The sequence below is a fragment of the Rhamphochromis sp. 'chilingali' genome (assembly GCF_963969265.1).
Source record: "Rhamphochromis sp. 'chilingali' genome assembly, chromosome: 7".
Taxonomy (NCBI): domain Eukaryota; kingdom Metazoa; phylum Chordata; class Actinopteri; order Cichliformes; family Cichlidae; genus Rhamphochromis; species Rhamphochromis sp. 'chilingali'.
This window is the reverse complement of record NC_137934.1, coordinates 1,907,623-1,917,269: the sequence shown is the minus strand read 5'-3', so window position 1 is coordinate 1,917,269 and position 9,647 is coordinate 1,907,623. Positions and strand designations below refer to the sequence as shown.

The following is a 9,647-nucleotide window of genomic DNA, read 5'->3' as shown; positions in this document are numbered from 1 at the left end:
AGCAGGACAAGTACAGCCAATAACCTGGAATGGAAAGGATAGATACGTGTGTGTTTGAGAGAAATGAAAGATGCAGTGAACAAAAATGTTAGAGCAACAGATTAGAGATGGGAGACAAGAAAACAGAGAACAGAGGAGTAACAAATGAATAACAAACAGTGTTGGTACACAGAACAGAAATACAACAAATCTGGTGATTCACAGTTGAAAATATAATATTTTCCCAGGAAACTGGGTATTGGAAATGAAAAAAACTAAACAAAATAATAAATTAGTCTTTAAGTAAGTTGTGAAAGTGTGTGGTTGTCTATCTGTCTGCCCTGTGGTGAACAGAGGAAGAGGAGAGGGAGTGTTTAAATAACAATCACGAACATTTAGCAAGAGACACAAAGACAAAGTTGCACACATTTCACACACAGCATGGGCCTTTTTAAATAAACAGGTTGCTCAGCTTTGTTTGTGGATTCCTCAATAAAGAGAACATCCGGATCCACAAAAGGCTTAAAAGAGACATAAGGAGCAGACATGGCAGCCTGAATTTACAGGAGGATTTCACAACAGCAAAGATAGAAGTAAAACTTTCAGGGGAAAGAAAAGTCACCATGCATTTAAGGAGCTTTTATTTATTTATTTTTCTATCTGATATTACCAACACGGCTGCAGCGAGGAGAGGTTTCTTCTAAATGGCACTGCCATAACAGATCCAGTCACTCACCACTCCCATTTAGTGTGTGCCTTATTAAATCGCTTCCGGCTTTTGGTGAGCTGAACTTGAGCCAATCTGAGAAACCAAACACAATTTTTCCTTAGGCAGGAAACTTATTTCTGTACAAAAATTCGCACACAACCAAAAACAATATCTTATACTGTTTATTTAAAAAAAAAAAAAGGTGGGGGGGGGGGGGGGGGGGGGGGGAAGATAATAAATATAGCCTGGGAACCAAATGAATAAGAGAGCTCATGTTTCTTTAGCTCGTGCAGAAGGCATCCGTCTGCACATTTCCACACAGCCCTGTTTGTGTCAGGCCAATCACAAACATTCATCTAATACAGGGCAGGTTTGATGGAAATACACTGAGGATGCTGTGGATCTTTTGTAAATAACCAAGATGGCTGCTGCTCACCTTATCTGCTACTGAGATAACGTGTGGTTCGTACATTAATTTATACAAGAGTTTCTGAAGCTATATTGACATCACTTTTGTCTCTTAAGCGGCTAGTTAATCAAATGAATAACACCAATACTGTGCTTGACATTCTTCCATCTCGCATAGCTAAGGACTGTTGTGATGTAATTGGACCTAGTATCCTATTTCTTATGAACCTTTCCTTGCTCTCAGGCTGTGTTCCTTTGGCCTTTAAACATGCTGTAGTCCACCCGATTCTTAGAAAAAGAAACTCTGACTGTTATGACCTTTTAAACTACAGACCGATCTCTAAGCTTTCGTTCTTGCCAAAAATCCTGGAGAGACTAGTTCTCTCCCAGCTCCAGGCGTACTTGGACACGAACAATATTGCTGAGAAATTTCAATCTGCTTTTAAGCCATTGCATAGCACTGAAACAGCGTTGGTTAGAGTTCTTAATGATATTCTTGTAATTACTGATACTGGACGCTCTATGATCCTAGTTTTATTGGACCTCTCTTTGGCTTTTGATGAGCTGGACCATAACATCTTATTATTAAGACTTGAGCACACTGTGGGTATTAGAGGCACTGCCCTCGACTGGTTTAAATCATACCTTGCTGATAGATCCTTATCAGTTAACTTAGGCACCTTCTCCACTTCCTCTGCACCAGTCTGCTGCGGTGTACCTCAAGGATCAGTTTTAGGCCCTATTCTCTTCTCGTTGTATTTGCTCCCTCTAGGTGCAATCTTTGAAAAATACAATATCGCCTTCCACTGTTACGCCGACGACATACAGATCTATTTTGAACTTACTGACGACCTTGCTGTGTCCCTGCACTACTTTCAAGAATGCATGCGGGAGGTCAAAGAATGGTTCCTGAGTAATTCCCTCGTTTCAAACGATAAGAAGACTGAGACTGTGGTGTTCAACAGTAAAATCCCTTGTGTCGAACTCTGTGCTGCCCTGGGTTCCTTTGCTAGCTCTTCCTGTGACTATGTCAGTAACTTGGGTGTACTGGTGGATAGCTCGCTCAAACTCGATAAGCAAGTGTCTGCTGTAGTGAGATCTAGCTTCCACCAACTGCACCTTATCTCTAAGGCTAGGCATTATGTTCTGCATGAGGACCTGGAGAAGCTTATTCACACTTTTGTGACCTCCAGGTTGGATTATTGTAACTCCTTGCACTACGGTCGTCCCTCTTCTCTTTTTCTTAGACTGCAAACAGTCCAAAATGCAGCAGCCCACCTTTTGACTGGTACCAGGAAATTTTGCTGTATTCTAGCTGGCTTGCACTGGCTACCCATAAAGTACCGTACTCAATTTAAAATATTACTCCTTACATTCAAAACTATTAATAGATTAGCGCTGAGTTATCTTAGTGAACTTCTCAGGCCACATACTCCTGCTAGAACACTCAGATCTGCCACTCAACTACTTCTGACCCAACCCAGATCTCGGCTGAAGTCCCGGGGTGACCGTGCGTTTGCTCTGGCTGCCCCGGTACTGTGGAATACCCGTCCTCTTGATATCCGCGCCTCTGATTCTATTGCACTGTTTAAATCACGACTAAAAACCCACTTATTCAATCTTGCCTTTCCCTCTAGTTAACATTTCTGTTATGATTTTATATGATGCACTTTTATGCTCATTTAATTCCTTGTTTGTTCTGTATCTGCTGCTTTCCTATGTATCAGTGACAGCTATTTGCTTGCAAACCTAGTACTTGCTTTGGTCCCGAGGCTGCTTTTATTGTTGCTGGCGACTTCAACCACACCAACTTAAAGACAGTCCTCCCCAGATTCCACCAACATGTCTCCTGCCACACCAGAGGAGACAAGACTTTAGACCATGTGTATTCCAACCTGGCTGGAGCCTACAAAGCCACACCCCTCCCCCACATTGGACAATCGGACCATCTCTCCCTGTTCCTCACACCTCGGTATTCACCACTCATCCAACGTGTGAAACCTGCTGTGAGGACAATTAAAGTGTGGCCAGAGGGGACAGACGCAGTGCTCCAGGACAGATTTAAAAACACAGACTGGAATATGTTCACCCACACAGACCTGGACCAGTACGCCTCATCTGTACTGGATTACATCTCCAAAACCACAGACAGTGTCACCACCCAGAAACGGATCACCATGTACCCCAACCAGAAGCCTTGGATGAACCGGGATGTTCGTCTCCTCCTGAAGGCCCGCAACACTGCCTTTAGGTCAGGAGATGCACACGCCTACAGTACAGCCAGGGCTAATCTAAAGAAGGGCATCAAAAAAGCCAAACACCATTACAAAAAGAAGGTAGAAGAACACTTCTCCAACTCCAACCCCCGACGCATGTGGCAAGGACTCCAGACCATCACAGACTACAGGACCACCAAACCCTCCCCCGCATCCTCTGATGTCTCCTTCCTCAACGAGCTCAACAACTTTTATGCTCGTTTTGAGCGAGGGAACCCCACAACCACAACCAAAGCAGACATGACGCCAGACCACCAACCTATGACTCTCTCCCCCACCGATGTAGGAGCGGTGCTGAGCAGGATCAATGTCCACAAGGCTGCAGGCCCTGATGGCATCCCCGGGCGTGTTCTCAGAGCGTGTTCTGGGGAGCTTGCAGGAGTGCTCACAGACATATTCAATCTGTCCTTGGCCCACGCTGTGGTACCGGCCTGCTTCAAATCCACCTCCATCGTCCCGATACCCAAAAACTCCAACCCATCTTGCCTCAATGATTACCGCCCAGTAGCACTCACCCCCATCATCACTAAGTGCTTAGAGCGACTGGTCCTAGCACACTTCAAATCCTGTCTCCCCCCCACCCTGGACCCCCACCAATTCGCATACCGCCGGAACAGGAGCACAGAGGATGCAGTCTCCATCGCACTGCACTCTGTCCTCTCACACCTGGACAACAACAACACCTACGCCAGAATGCTGTTTATAGACTTCAGTTCAGCATTCAATACAATCCACCCCTCACAACTCATCAGGAAACTGACAGACCTGGGCATCAGTTCCCTCATCTGCAAATGGTTACTGGACTTCCTGACCAACCGCCCCCAACATGTCCGGCTGGATAACCACTGCTCATCTACCATCACAATGAACACCGGTGTACCACAAGGCTGTGTGATGAGCCCTTTCCTCTACTCCCTCTTCACCCACGACTGCAGACCTGCTGATGGTTCCAACACCATCATTAAGTTTGCAGATGACACCACGGTGATTGGCCTCATCAGTGACAACGATGAGGCCGCCTACAGGGAGGAGGTGGATCGTCTGGCTGAGTGGTGCGACAGAAACAACCTGCTGCTTAACACCGAGAAGACCAAGGAGCTCATCGTGGACTACAGGAGGAATGCTGACCCACATCCACCCATCCACATTAAGGGGACGGCTGTGGAGCGTGTGAGCAGCTTCAAGTTCCTGGGAGTCCACATCTCCGAGGATCTCACCTGGACGACCAACTGCTCCAAGCTGGTCAAGAAGGCTCACCAGCGCCTCTTCTTCTTGAGGACTCTGAGGAAGAACCACCTGTCCTCAGACATCCTGGTGAACTTCTATCGCTGCACCATCGAGAGCATCCTGACCAACTGTATAACAGTCTGGTACGGGAACTGCTCTGCCTCGGACCGGAAGGCGTTGCAGAGGGTCGTGAAAACTGCCCAGCGCATCGCCGGAGCACCACTTCCTGCCATAAAAGACATCTACAGGAAGCGGTGTCTGAAAAGGGCTGGGAAAATCATCAAAGACCCCAGTCACCCATCACATGGACTCTTCACCCTCCTGCCCTCTGGGAGGCGCCACAGGAGCCTCCGGACTAAGACCACCAGGTACCGGAACAGCTTCTTCCCCACAGCTGTCAGACTCCTGAACTCTGCCTCCTGACATCTGACCCACGTTAAACTCATGGACTGAACATACACACACCCACAATGGACAACTGTACCCTCAAACACAATAATAACATGGACTGAACCACCACTCACAACCACTAGCACTTTATATAGCCTCTGTAGAAACTATCTACACCCTCACTTATCTTAACTGCACTACTGTATAGCTCTGTGTAAATAATCATTCTGTACATTCGATAATCTTTAATCCTACAACTGTTTACAACTTGGATAGTTCCCATTTCTGTATAGCTGTATATCCCAGATTCTGTAAAGTTATTTATTTCATATTCTGTATAGTTTTTCATATTTATATCCTGTTCATAGCTTGTACTCACTACAGCCTGTACATACTTAGTTATAGAATATTCACAACATACTTCATACCGTGTACATTATAACATACCATAATAGACCCATTTCTGTAATATACTCACATATCTATATTATTGCTAATATATATTGTAATATATCTATATCACTAAAGCACTTCTGGATGGATGCAAACTGCATTTCGTTGCCCTGTACCTGTGCATGTGCAATGACAATAAAGTTGAATTCTATTCTATTCTATTCTATTCTATTCTATTTCTATTATCTTCCTTTTATTCTCTATGTTACTTGTTAAGCACCTTGGCATACCCTTGGTTTTAAGTGTGCTTTATAAATAAAGTTCATTATCATTATTATTATTATAAACCTCTGTCGGGGCCATCAAGCAGTCTGGACTGGGCTTTAATGCAACTTTATCCCCATAAATATCTCAAAGTGAGAGAGCGCATTTCTGTTACAAACAACCTGAAGACAGAAAATATTTGTTTCTGACCGACTACAGTCACTCATATATATCTCATTTCCAACAACACGGTGCCAGTGTGTCTTCAGAACTAGCCCACATTTTGACAGGTCTGAGAGCCAATTGTTACATAGTAACTGCATCTGCCAATCAGTGGTGAATTTCCTGTGGTAGCCCCGCCCAGTGACTCCAATTTGGTCCTTGGATATTTTGTGCTTTTTGGCACTTTTGTGCCACATTTGTTTTTTGAAAATACATGGGACCTGCTCTAGGAACTGGATTAGTGTAAATTCAGTTTTCTGTCCTGTTGATTAGCCCGTGTCGTTTAGCCTCACCAGCTTTGATCAGACTTCTCTCGAATCCTCCTGTTGGGGTTGTGAAAGATTAGCATCTCAGAGTGCATGTAGTCACTCTCTATTATTGTAGGGTTTTTACCGTACACATATTGTTCCAATAGGCGTGACACTAAGTGATATGTGACTTCTGCATTACTCCCTTTGATGAAGTTGCAACACTCGAGCATTTCACAACTAATGACGAGAGCAGAACGCAGGAGCTCGCACAGAGAGAGAAATTCAGTTTTAGAAAATGAAAAGCTGAAGAAATTGTAGACAAAATTCACAAATGACAAACTGATTTGCACTCACTCCTCAGGCGAACCTTCACTGTTCTGTGCAAACACACAAACAGCTTGATGCTGCTACACTGATATTAAAGATGATGTTTTTCTTTGGCTAATATCCAGTGCTAACTTATGTTCCCCGTCTTTCTTTCCTGTTATGCAGCAGAAGTAGTAAGATAAACTCTTCTTATCAATTGAAAACACAAACTTCTCAGATCGATTTGCACATTATCTAGTACGATCCAGAATATGAGAGCTAAGCTCGTTAATATGCACAGCAATAAAAGTAACAGCAAAATGTCTGTGTTTGGTAAAATGATCATTATCTGCTGGTACATAACTGTGGTTTTAGCACTTTGACTATATTTTGATAGAGAGTAGTAGGTGTGTGAAATGTGCTATAACACAACAAAGTGGAAAGCTTCTGCTGTGAGGAAATATCAATACTAAGTAACAGCAAGTAGCAAAATTACATCGTTATTTACAGCTCTGCTGCTAAATGGCTATAAAACTACTCAGAGGTCGTGTATGTGCAGTACATGCATTAATAAAACTGACCATCTAAAGAAATCTGTAACTGCTGGCAGCAGCTCGTGAAAGAAGGGGAAAATAAATTTTCATAAAAACTGTACATTAAACCAACAACTATTAATTTACCTCATTTGAAACTGAATTTTGTCCTGATGTTGTAATGTTATGTATCCCTCCCCGAGCTTCTGCTGGAGGATTCTTCCTGTAAAAAGGGAATTCTTCTTTCCCACTGTTTCCCATCTCTAATTTTGTAAGGGGTTACCTTACATTATTAAATGCCTTGAAGTAACTGTTGTTGTCCACTGTTGATCTGAAAAACAGACGTGATCATGATCAGGACTGTATTTCATGAGGTACTACAGTCCTGATCAAAAGTTTAAGACCACTTAAACGTTCTTCCACCTTTCAGTGTCCCATGCTTGGTGCTCTCGTTGGCGTTCTCTGGTGGCGTTCAAGGAGACGAGGCCTTTAAAGACGTTTTTTTGTTTTTGAAGCCCTTCAGTCTCAGGTGCCGTCTGATTGTTATGGGGCTGCAGTCGGCGCCAGTAACGGCCTTAATTTGGGTCGAGGATCGTCCAGTGTCTTGACGGACAGCCAGTTGGATCCTCCAGCTCAGTGCTGGTGACTTTTTTTGGGTCTTCCACTTGAGTTTTTGTTTCATAACCCTCAGGATCATTTAAGAAATGAAAGTCTTACTGCATCCCACCTCAGCAGCGATGGCGTGCTGTGAGAGACCCTGCTTATGCAGTTCAACAACCCGACCACGTTTAAAAAGGGAACTTTTTTTTTCCTTAGCCATCAGAGCATCATGACAGTGTGACTGCCTGACAGAAAAGGACAATGAATCCCCATTTTTGCACAGATTTTGCCTTTTAAAGGCAAGTGGTCCTAAACGTTTGATCAGCTGTAAAACAGCCTGTTTCAGTTTAACAGTTGTTTTCAATAAATTGCTCAAAAAAATGTTTTGCCTCACTCCCATTTCTTCTTGTTGCATGTTGAAGCTCTACTTGGAACGTTGCAACCATGCAAAATAGGTTTTTTTGGTCATTTTTCAAGTGGCCTTAAAGTAACAGATCTATTTCCTTGTGTATAAAATGTGTATTATAAAATGTTTACTTTGGCCTAGAAATGTGTGGATGTAAAAGTATGATAACTAGGCTGTCTATTACCTTCCCTTGAACTGCGGTAGCAGTCTTTGGCCCCCGTAGATGAAGTCCTCTGATACACACACACACACACACACACACACACACACACACACACATATATATATATATATGCAAAAAATACACTGCAAACTTAAACCAACACCATCCTCCCTATTCTAAATTTTAAAGAGAGCTTAGCAGAAATATTAAACAACCTAACTAATAGGGTTGCCAACTTCCAGCAAAAAAAATAGGGACACCCCCCCCTGCCTCGTGATGCTTAATCGACGTAGTCAACTTTAATTTAATGCACATGCAAAAAATGAATAAATAAATAAAAAATGCACAGAAATCATTTATTTTTCCACAATAATTAAATAGATTCAACATCTTTCTTCAACAGAACTGCAGACTGCACAGATGGTTGCCAAAGGAAAAAGTACTATAGCTTACTAGGGTATATATTAAGCTTAATAGTTACTATATACAGTAATGGACTTCTATACATTTTACATCAGATTCAAACTTTGGGTGTAAGATTCAGAGAAATATTTATTAAAAGTTAGACATTTTAAATGAGAATAAGAAACGAAAGTTTGTCTTTGTACCAACCTTTTTCCTGTTAGTGCCCTACCTGCCCCCCAGCTCAAGTTAGCGCCTTACATATATATACATATACATATTAAAAACCTTTCCTTCCCTTTCTAACCGGAACTTCTTCCACCGAGAAACACTAAAATATACACAGTCAGTGTCACAGCTCCCTGTCGAACATTGAGCAGCAGCCACTGAGGTTTACCTGTTACCTGTTTCTTCGTGTTTCTTCGTGGAGCATCTGCCCAGCCTCCGTTTTTCGCTCCCCTTCGTGTACATGACACGACAAAATTATAATAAAAACCACTGATATCTGTTATTTATGAATAGATGAAATAGAAATAAAAAACAAAACAAAAACGATGTTGAAATCAAGAGAGAGCGCTCCATTATTTTCTTCTTCGTCGTCGTCATCAGTGTGGTTATGGTATATTAGCGCCACCAACCGGAGCTCAAGTTAGCGCCGCCTTCTTCTTCTTCTTCTTCTTGGTGTTTATTGGCGGTTGACAAACAACGACTTCGTGCATTACCGCCACCAACTGGTATGGAGAGCAGACCAGACTGTCACTTAAGGATTAGATCCTATCATGCTAGTTAAATATTGCTCGATAGCTTTTAGTACTTCAGTTATTTCTAAGCAAATCCAATTAAATCTAGTTTGAGTTTGATTGTATTTAGGTTTTGAATCAGTTGTCTTCTCTTTCTTCCTCACACTCCTGTCAGTGTAATATAACATGAGCTACTGTCTCAGCACAGCGCTCGCATATTCCGGTGCAATGTTTCCCTAAAATGAAAAGTGTTCCGTTTATCCCAGCGTGCCCAAATCTGAGACGTGAAATGATTGTTTCTCATTTCTCCAGTTTTCCTTTGGATTTTATAAAACCACCGTCCTTTCCTTTCTTTCTCCCATTATTTTTGCAATCTCT

At 42.7% G+C, this 9,647-nt stretch overlaps 1 long non-coding RNA gene across 1 annotated transcript; it reads right to left on the bottom strand.

Annotated features, from left to right (window-relative positions):
• Positions 1-4,690: 4,690 nt before the first annotated feature.
• On the bottom strand, positions 4,691-9,140 carry LOC308400318. The gene is made up of 3 exons (XR_013972367.1): positions 8,934-9,140; positions 7,382-8,197; positions 4,691-7,289 (listed from the first exon to the last, which is right to left on the bottom strand). It is a non-coding gene; the product is annotated as an uncharacterized lncRNA (long non-coding RNA).
• Between the last annotated feature and the right edge of the window lie 507 nt (positions 9,141-9,647).